The sequence below is a fragment of the Solanum stenotomum genome, chromosome 9, assembly GCF_019186545.1.
Source record: "Solanum stenotomum isolate F172 chromosome 9, ASM1918654v1, whole genome shotgun sequence".
NCBI lineage: Eukaryota > Viridiplantae > Streptophyta > Magnoliopsida > Solanales > Solanaceae > Solanum > Solanum stenotomum.
Window position 1 is genome coordinate 19,734,961 of NC_064290.1, and position 11,326 is coordinate 19,746,286.

General features: G+C 35.9%; 1 long non-coding RNA gene across 1 annotated transcript; it reads right to left on the reverse strand.

The window, feature by feature from the left end:
* Positions 1-670: 670 nt before the first annotated feature.
* On the reverse strand, positions 671-10,396 carry LOC125876669 (uncharacterized). The gene is made up of 5 exons (XR_007447522.1): positions 10,134-10,396; positions 9,425-9,692; positions 7,921-7,981; positions 1,281-1,385; positions 671-749 (listed from the first exon to the last, which is right to left on the reverse strand). It is a non-coding gene; the product is annotated as an uncharacterized LOC125876669 (long non-coding RNA).
* Between the last annotated feature and the right edge of the window lie 930 nt (positions 10,397-11,326).

Consider the following 11,326-nt stretch of genomic DNA (forward strand, 5'->3'; position numbering starts at 1 on the left):
AAATATTAAAACCCAAAAGCATGAACATGCAAATATCTTTTAGTGAATAACCCCTCAATCTCCTTAATGAAAATATTTACTTTGTATTTATTTTGTGTTTTCTACATATAAAGTATCGTCATGTATGTTGTTTTCTTTTCTTTTTTCTGTCCTAACAATTAAGATTCATTTATTGTTGATAATAATAATTTTCTTTGAAAGAAATGATTGTATGTATGTTATTTTTTATTTTTTTCTGTCCTAATAATTATGTCTTCTTGTTCAACCCTTAGACGCCTGCAAGAGGTGTATTCACCTTCTTGGACAGGTCAACGTTTAAGGGTCACAAAATATCGAAAATAAAAAATTTAGGGAGTAATAGGATCCCCGTAAAATATAAGTGTGTACTTGAGAATTGGCTAGTAGCTAGGTTAGGGGGGCATTTGGCTTTTTTTCTATACAATATGATAATCTGTGTCTATGTACATTCTGTAACACTAAAAAAAATCTCTCAAACAACCATTACCACTTCTGGAATTCCAATTTGTTCCAAACCTCAAAAGAATAACTGATCATCCTGCAATCAAGTTTAGAAGTTCATTATGTTAGAGGATAAAAACAAAATGGAATAGGAAACTGGTTTGTGAGAGAACATATATAACAATCTAAAATTTTAAGAAATAGGGACTTGCCTTTGAAGATATTTCATTTTCTCTTGCGACTCTAAGATTGTCTCTTCTATTGTATCCTTGATAATAAATCTCACAATCCTTGTAATGAGAAGACAATAAGAGACATTCAAGGGTATAACAATACAAGAAATGTAAAACACACCTGACTGGTTTATGTGCAGGATTCATGCATGGATCCATCAAGAAAACTTAGGCATAGGGCAATAAGACGTGAGCCACTTTTCATGCACTTACTTAATAGATGAATACAAGTAGTTGTTCTTTATATATCAAATGAAAAACACAACAGGATTTCTAACGGGCAACAGGAATGAAACAAGTAGATATCCACAGTGAAGGAAAATAGATCCCTTAGATGTGATGCTACTGTTAGATTGAGGGAAACACCTCCAGATTTGATGCTCGTAAGCAATATCTTGGAATCTAGATACCCAGTAAATTTGGTAACTAATGCCTCTCTTGCAGAAACAGATGTGGATCTAACTAATTGAACACATTTGATATCTGACTGCCAAAACACACATATGAAATGCTTCTTTTTTGTTACAAACTGACAAGAACTTAAAAGAAGGACGGGAAATGGAAAGGAACAACAAAAAAATATCTTACCTTCTGAAGAGAATATTGTATCAAATCCAAAAACGGCGTGAACATGTTGAAAAGTATTCCTTTTGCAGAGCCATCTCTTTCAAACATGAACATAATTTCTTCTCTCTACATTTCAAAAAAAGAAATAGAAATGAACATCAAGCATGTATTTATCAGACATCCTTCACTTTGAAACTCATGAAGGAGTTAGATAACTTGTACGAGTCCACCACACACTACAGGACCAGGCCCTTGTTATTGAGAAAGAAGAAAGCAGTCACGTTTGAAGCATTGCAATACAGTGCATTTAAAGTGGTTATAGGTGGTTAAGAGTTTGTTAGAAAGAGCACATGGCACATGTGAGTTAGTTAGGGAGTAAAGTCAGTGAGCCTACTATATAATACATGTATGTGTAATCTGATTCATTCATTCAATATAGAAAAATACTCTTATCTCTTCAAAGCAAAAATATGTATATGCAAGTTCTTTGTAGCATTCAATCAATGGCTGTGTATTGTATCTGAAAATCACAGTTTAGATTTCACAATTTATCATGGTATCAAAGCGTTTTGGTTGAGATCAGATCATCGTTTGCATTATTCAGCTTGATGAGTTCGAGATTCAAGTTCGCAAGCTTCGATAATGGATGAAACACAAAATGCACAAAACACAGAGGTTCTTCCAGTAGATCCTCAAACAGATCATAATCATCCGCTGCATTTGCAAGCTTCAAATACTCTTGGAGTTGCTCTAATTCCGATGAAGCTCACAGGCCCTGAGAACTATGGCGTGTGCGAGAAGTTTATACAAAGGAGCTATGTTAGCTAAATGGGAGAGGTGTGATGCTGTAGTACTATCGTGGATTAGTGCAGCTGTTGCACCTGAATTAATGACTGGCATAGTTTATGCTTTGAGTTCAAAGAGGATCTAGGAGGATTTCAAAGAGAGATTTGACAAATCGAACTTGACAAGGATTTTTATCTGTAGAAGAAGATTAGTATGTTAACACAGGGAACAAACTCTGTAACAAACTTATTCAAAGATGCGAGACATATGGGATGAGATTGATGTAATGGTGCCGAATCCTTCATGTGATTGTGAGACATCAATGCCTTATGTTGAACACCTCAAGCAGCAGAGGTTACTTCAATTTCTGATTGGATTGAATGAAAGTTTTGCTCAAGTGAGAAGCTCTATTTTACTTAATACGAATGTTCCTAGCGTTAATCAGGCGTATGTTATGGCTATACAGGAAGAGAGTCAGAGACAATTAGGCAATACAGATTCAGGAAGTGAACCTTTAACAATGCTCGCAGGGAGAAATTCTAATGTTTCCAACAATCTCTATCATAATCAAGGATCAGGAAGGGCTTCACACAACCAATCACAAGTTCATCATCAAGGGCAATCCTCACAGGGCAGGAGATCTGGAACTATTATCTGCGAACATTGTGGTTTTAAAGGACATACTAAAGACACTTGCTACAGGATAATAGGCTTTCTAGCAGACTTCAAAAGCAAGAGGAAATCACAACCTGATGTTTTCATGCCATAGGTTAATAATGTCACAGTTGAAGCAGAGAGTAATGAAGAAGGGAAGTTCAGTTTTCCAGGAGGTTATTCTATCAGAGATCAATACAATGAAGCATTGAAGAAGTTGTATCCAACAGGTAGTTGCAAGGCCAATGCACAAGCAGGTATGAATGTTGTAAGAACTGATTTTCCAGCTGTTGATTGGATAATTTATTCAGGAGCTTCACATCATGTAGCATATTGTGAAGCACTTTTGAATAAGTCAAAATCTGTAGATAATTCAAAGAACAATAAGGTTTAAGTTCCCACAGGCAATAGAATTCAGATTGAACATACTGGAGACACAATGATCTTAGGAAACCATTGGTTGAAAGATGTGCTGCATGTTCCAGATTTTAAATTCAATTTGCGTTCATTCTCCAAACTCACCAGGGATTTCAATTGTGCGGTGTCATTTTATCCTGACCAGTGTATATTGCAGGAGCTCTCCAATGGGAAGGTGATTAGGATTGGTAGAGAGGTGGATGGACTCTATATCCTAAAGAATCACATAACACCTACCTTTGGAGTAGTTATCAAGGCTGAGGATGATCAGAGATTGTGGCATCTAAGGCTGGGACATCCTTCTGTAGGAATCATGAAGACATTGAAACATAAGGTGAATGAAACTATACAGCAAGAGTGCATGATTTGTCCATTAGCTAAGCAATGTAGGCTAAGATTTCCAGTTAGTACTTCTAAATCTGCTAGTTTGTTTGACTTGATTCAGCTAGATGTATGGGGTTCTCATAAGCATCCTACATATGATAGAAAGCACTATTTCTTGACTATTGTGGATGATTATAGTAGATTCACTTGGGTGATGTTGTTACAATCTAAGAAAGAAGTAGTGGTAGTCTTCAAGCATTTTCTCTCTATGGTTTGTAATCAGTTTGGTATTGGAATAAAAGTTGTGAGATCAGATAATGGTACTGAGTTTTTCAATGCTTCTATGATTGATTTGTTGCTTAATCATGGAATCGTTCATCAAAGTAGTTGTCCATATACACCTCAACAGAATGGGATTGTAGAAAGGAAACACAGAGGCATCCTAGAGATAGGAATAGCTTTGAAAATACAATCACACATACCTAGCAGGTTTTGGGGTACTTGTGTGTTGACTACTGTTTATCTTATAAATAGATTACCTAGTGTTTTGTTGAATGGGAAATCTCCCTATGAGATGATGTATCAGAGGACTCCTAATCTTGATCACTTAAGGGTGTTTGATTGCTTATGTTTTGCCACTACATTGCCAAAAGGAGATAAGTTTGCTGCAAGAGTTAAGAAGGCAGTTTTCATTGGTTACTCTTCCACTCAAAAAGGCTACAAACTTTATGATTTGGAAACTAAGACTGTATTCATAAGTAGGAATGTCACATTCAGAGAAAACATTTTTCCTTTTCAAAGAGATCAGTCACAGGATCCCCTTCCTCTACTCTCACCTTTTCTACAGGATGTAAGTGTCTCATCTGATCATATCATTGATGTAGTCCCTACTGATGTTGCACAACCCATGAGTTCACCAGAAACTTCTGAGTTATCTTTTGTTGATCTTCCACCTGATGCATCCATATTGGAACAAGTTGTTGTTAATGAGATAGAGTCTGCAACACTTCCTCAGGACATACCTGTGCATGCATCCTGTTGGAGAGGCACATGAACCAGCAGCCTCACCTCAGGAGGAACACATAGTTATTCCTCCTGTATCTAGAAAGACAGGAAGAACATCCAAGCCCCCTATCTGGATCAAAGACTACATTGTCCCATCTATGTCAAGCCTCTACTCTATAACATATCATGTGCAATATGCTCATTTGTCCAAAGGATATCAGGACTATGTTCAGTGTTTTTCAACCTTAGTTGAACCCAAATCCTTCAAGGAAGTATCTCAGGATGATAGATGGGTTTCAGCTATGCAAGAAGAGATTAAAGCTTTAGAAGATAACCACACATGGGATATTGTAGATTTGCCTGTTGGTACAAAGGCCATTGGCTTAAAATGGGTGTACAAAATTAAATATAAGTCTAATGGTGAGGTGGATAGATTTAAGGTCAGACTAGTGGCTAAGGGATACACTCAGAGGGAAGGACTTGACTACCATGAAACTTTTTCACCCGTTGCAAAAATGGTGACTGTCAGGACAATCATCAGTTTAACTGCTTCCTATGGCTGGGATATTCGTCAAATGGATGTGAGTAATGCTTTTCTGCAGGGTGATTTGCATGAAGATGTTTATATGGATTTGCCTCTTGGGTTTCACAGAAAAGGAGACCACAAAGTTTGTAAGCTCCAAAAGTCCCTATATGGTATGAAGCAAGCATCTAGAAAATGGAACATTAAGTTCACTGATGCTTTACTGAAAGAAGGTTACTGTCAAAGTGCTCATGACCACTCTTTGTTCACCAGGAAGCATGGGGTGATATGGTGGTGCTTCTGGTGTATGTTGATGATTTGTTGATTACTGGCACAAGCTCTAAGATGATTGCTGAAGCTAAGTCCACTTTACATCAACACTTCAAAATGAAAGATTTGGGAAAGCTGAGGTATTTTTTGGGAATAGAGGTGATGCAGTCCAAGGATGGAATCTTGTTGAACCAAAGGAAATATGCACTATAACTCATTGCAGACACTGACCTTAGTGGTGCAAAACCAATTAGCACTCCTGTTAAATTTAACCACAAGTTCACTAGTCTTGTTTTTGATCAACACACATGTGATAATTCTGATCCAGAGTTGGACGATGCCACAACATATCAGAAACTAATAGGGAAGTTGATTTACTTAACAATAACAAGGTCAGATATAGCATTTGGAGTTCAAACTCTAAGTCAATTTATGCAACACCCTAAGATGTCATATTAGGATGCAGCTCTTAGAATTGTGAGATACATTAAGAAGTCTCCTGGTCTTGGTGTTTTTCTGAAAAAAGGTGAAGTTACAGAATTGACTGGGTATTGTGACTCTGACTGGGCTTCTTGTCCTAACACTAGGAGGTCTGTGACTGGTTATGTGATAATCTGATTCATTCATTCAATATAGAAAAAAACTCTTATCTCTTAATATGTAGATGCAAGTTCCCTGTAGCATTCAATCAATGGCTGTGTATTTTATTTGAAAATCACAGTTTAGATTTCACAATTTATCACTTGTCACAGTTAAATGCAATAAAAAACTAAAGTACAGAATAAGAACAACAAGTAGTTTTACGTGGAAACCTCCTTGCTCAAGGGAGGAAAAAACCACGACCTCTACCCAACATGATTTTCAAATTGCTTTTCACTATCTTCAAGCAACAAGTGAATACAAACTCCAACAACTATACGAGGATCAAACTCTTAATCCTACCACCTGTAACACCTCTATTACAGAAAGAGCCAAAGCCATAACTCGATTGCCCACTATATCAACTAACTCTTATTAATAAAGACTCCAATCACATACTACACAGTTAATTCTAACTATGCTCATTGTTCGCTGGAATGATAAAGACACAATTTATTCTTTTATAGATTAGAAATAGATCTTACAAATTGAAACACGCACAACACAAACTTTTGATCAACAACAAAAGACACACTTGATAACTCTATCAGGTCCCTTGCAGTTCTTGAAATCTTGTGGTCTTCTTGAGAGAGACAAAGGCACTTTTCCTTGATAATGTCGGATGCATATCAACAAATGTATATTATCCTCTGAACAAAAATAACCTAGTGTCCTCCCATTGGCTGGGGCTCTATCTTCTTTTTCCATGCTCACCAACCATGACAGAGTTGGCAGCTTTACATGTGTTCCCCATTTGACAAAGAACATGCGTAGCTCATGGGACCAGATCCCATTGTTTGTTGGGATCATCAAAACAACAGAGTTACAAAGTTTCGTAATATCAAAATAGAAATACTGTAGCAATATTATTGTAGTAGAAGAATCAAATAGTTAAGCACACTAGGCCTTCATTCCTTTCATACTTGAAATGGGGAATATATTTAATGCATATGCCTCACTTATTCAGGTGGCAAACTAGGCCTCACCACATTTCCTTCCTCTCTTTGTGAAAACAAAGAAACACGTAAGACAAAGCAAACTTAGGAGAATATGATGATAGTGTAAAATGTAATTGTATACCAGAGCGTCTATTTTAGTGCTGTGCGGAAATCATCGTGGTGAATTTTGTTCAAGAGGATCTAAACCCTTTGACAGCAGAATTAGTAACTCCCTTTAACACATTATAATACTGATGGAGAGTTTTTAGTTAACTTAAAAGGCACCAACGGTTGTTTATTTGTTGATAGAATTATAATGTGGGGTGTTTGAATTTTTATTCCACATAGAATGTAACAAAATTGACTAGCAGAATGAATAATCTTTGCAAGTTAACTTGAGACAACCAAATGTTAGTTGCATTGAGAAAGGAAGATCAACAAATTCAATTAGAAAAAAAGGAATTGACTCAACAACTATGGAACCTTCTCAGTTTATGAGTTTCTATGAGCTTTTCGGAATATTTACTTAGATAATTAGATTTGACTGTAGGATTTAATACGTAATTACTCCAAATTGTATTAACTGTCCATTATTATCGTCCAAATACATATCCACCCATCCAAATTTCCAATCTAAGACTTCAATAATACTAAAACAATGTAATACTATAGTGATGAAACTATAACGAGAATACATTTATATGAAAATTTCAGCAGAAAATTGAATAGGAAACAAAAGATGAAATTATAAAAGCAGCGGCAGAACAATCATATATAAGCAGGATCAAACAACAAGAATACACATGAAGATGTTGAAAGCAATAAAAATTAGAGTGAGGATAGATAGATCAGACTAGGATCTAGGAATAATACAAAATCAAACAATTGATAGCTTGATTAGTTCTTCTGTGAGTATATTATCCAGTGATTCTCGATGACTTATCCTAATTTGGCCTTAAATCTCTATTTATCAAATGAACATGCATGACAAAAGGATAAAGAATGCTTCTACTATTTGCACTAAATACCTTGACTCCAATAAAAACTGGATAAATTGATTTAGAAGTTTTAGCATAAAAACTTCTATACAATATTGTCTTGGTACCTGCTGTAGGCATGTATTTATAGAGCGATAGTTCTTCCTCAGTGGTCCATCCCAAGGATATCTGCAAAAAATACAATGTGGGAAGATATGGTTACAAATAAAAATATCCTGTTCGTACTTTCTGCAGGCGAGGTAATGACTCAAATGATTGAGAATTTTAGGGGAAGAAAAAGACTTGTAAGATCTTATGTATTTAGTATACCTAGAAACTAACCCAATATGTACCAAACCTACTTAAGAACAAGAATGATAGTCTGCACGACCTAGTAATTTACTGATTTTAACTTTTCGCCTAAGTGTGAAACAAGTTGCCTAACGTGTTCCAACAAAGCAGTAAGGACAGTAAGTAAAAATACAATATTTTTACGTGGAAAACACCCAGCTCAAAAGGTGTAAAAAACCACGACCTGTACCCCTACAAGATTTAACTCCAACTTCACTAAATCACTGAGCCTCCACAAAAGATAGATTACAAACTTTGCAACCTACCTTAACTTCAAGTTATGGATTTAGATTACAACTCTTGTAATCCTAGGAACTAACTCTAACTCCTAACCTTCAACACAAACCTCCCAAGGTATGTGTTTCCAACTCTTCGAGTTATCACAACATGAAGAAAACACTTCTAATTCAGTTTATAACTCACTGAACTAAGATTACATCAAGACTCAATCACAAAGAAAAACTCCTAACACATAAACTCTGTAGAAGGATTAGGTTCTTCAATGTGTTCCTTCTATGTGTTCCTTCAGTTCGCTGGTAGCACTTGCGAAGTCAATTTCTCAATTGCTCTTTTTGCTCTAAAAGTGCACACCTATTCTGGACGACTTCACCTCTATTTAAGCATATTTCTTCATAGAATTATTGTTTACTTCAAACTCCTCATTGACTTGAACTATCTTGACTTAGAGTTCTACTTCAGGTAAGACTCATTATTCAATTCAAACTCCTTGCTTCTTTAGACTCCTTTTTCAAATTACATTCATTGATTCTTTTGTATTGTAGTCAAACTCCTACACTTCAATTCAACAGTAATTTGAAGAGTTCTACTTTAAGTAAGACTCCTTCAATTAAAACTCCTTGCCTCTTTAGACTCCTTCTTCAAATCAAACTCATTGATTCTTTCTCTTCAATTCATCAGATGTTTATTTCCTTGGGTTTTCTCACGAAATTAACATTATCCATTTCTTTATTTCTGCACTCGTCTTTGTTCATTCTAAAATCTTTCTTGAATTTAACTGCTCGTGACAGTGCACCTTTGGACCATATTGACTGACGTGTTTCGTCTTTCTTTGTCAATCATCAAAACTGCATAAATCCCAACAAAGTACTTCATGCATAAGACAAGAAAACAGTATATGCAGCCAAAAAAGGAAAACAAAAATGATCCTATCTCATGAAATAGATTCGATGGGAAAACGCAACTTTAATGTGAACAGAAAAATTGCAGCAGAAAACACAAGTTACACCCATGAGAAGATTATTAGTGTAAGACAGAACTCACAGTCTTCAAGGGAAGTGCATGATCAGCAGCTCTCTCCTTTATGGTACGTTTTAGCAATAGATTTTCCCGAATTTTGTGCTTCAACAAAACTATCGCATCTCTAGCAGTCGTATTGGATTGAATTGATTCTAAAGGTTTTGCAATTTACTAGAAAGAGAAGACGTTTCAACTTTTACCATGTTAGCAATATTATTAACTTACTCTATTCCACCAGAGAAAGTGGTGTGCAAGTTTGTGGTGGCATTGTGCACACTTAGTTGAGAAGCTGCTGTACATGACATTTATCAAAGAACACATTAAATAAGAGATTTCAGACAGTTTCAATAACATTGGTTGACTAGCAAAGAGTAGCAGATACTAAGTAAAATAGATCTTGAGCCATTGCATTTTTCACCCTCAGTGATAGGAATCGAGATTTAAAAAAAAGAACCTTATGTCTACCTATAATCAAGTGCTTTGCAATACTAAATGTCCTAGAGGTATGTATAGTACTCTCACCAACATTATTCAGTAGTTAATTGTAATGGTTTAATTAAACTATAAGACTCTTCATGGTGTTCTAAGAGCCAATATAAGACTCTTCACATTCTATGAACCACCATTGTTCAACTCTAGCTTTGTAAGATATGTTACTTGGGCCTAACTAAACCGAAAAGCTAACTTACGAGGGGAGGATTTGTAACAAGCTCGAAGAATATCTGGTACTTACAAGTTACATCAAAAGATCATATGAACAGCAAAGTGAACACCATATACAGGGAAACCAATTGAAGAAAACGAACAACAAAATCCATGGATCTGTAAATGTATGACTTCCCTCATCCAAAATGATATGATCCACTTCAGTGAATGCAAATCTGACCTTCTCCTGGACACATCTTCACCAACATTGAATTATCAACAGAACCATTGTGTCTCAATTTTTTCTGTAGAATCTGTTTTCTAGCCCAACATTTTTACCCGTGGTTTTGAGTTCTTGCTGTTATGCCTTGAATTTTTTGTCCTTTAGTCAGCCTCAATAGTGTAGTCCTATTCCTCCAATTTGTACATACATTTTTCCCTATTAAAGTCATGATAAACAAGGGTTTTGTTGCTTTCTTTAGTGTTGCAACGTTTATCTCGCGAGACCATTGCATTACTCCAATCACAGGACATACAACAAGAGGTCGTTTTACTGTTGGGAGTTTCTGGGTGAAGACAACAATATACTGGAATGTTTCTTTGATTTGCACTGAGCAAGCACAAGTGCAATGGCTTGAATAGTCTTCCCCATTCCCATTTCATCAGCAAGAATACCCCCTTTGAATGTAGATTCTTCTTGCTTTAATGACCAAGCCAACAACTCCTTTTTGTACCTCAAAAGTGGCAAGATAAAATCTGATGGTGGCTCGGCAGTTTCAGATAGACACACGTTCTAAATATCCAAGTCTAAATCATCTGAATAATTCTCAACAAGGCATGTATCGTTTTCTTCTTCCCATACTTCCCACATCAAAGCTGGCCTTTCCTATTCTTTCTTCTCACACTTTTATTGGGAAAACGTGGACTAACATAGGTGTATATATGGTCAATATAATGGAAATAAAATAGGAAAACAATGACACCAATAATTTTACGTGGAAACCCTTCTAAATAAGGGAAAAAACCACGGGCCAAGAGGAGCAACTGATTATCACTATAGTAAGGAATTTTACGTTGTATAGTCATGAGTATAATACTCAAAGTGACTACTACACACTCAAAAGGGAAAAAACCACGGGCCAAGAGGAGTAACTGATTATCACTATAGTAAGGAGTTTTATGTTGTATAGTCACGAGTATAATACTCAAAGTGACTACTACACACTCAAAAGGAGTAACACTCTTTTGATTTACCACCTTACTAAAATATCACTCACACTC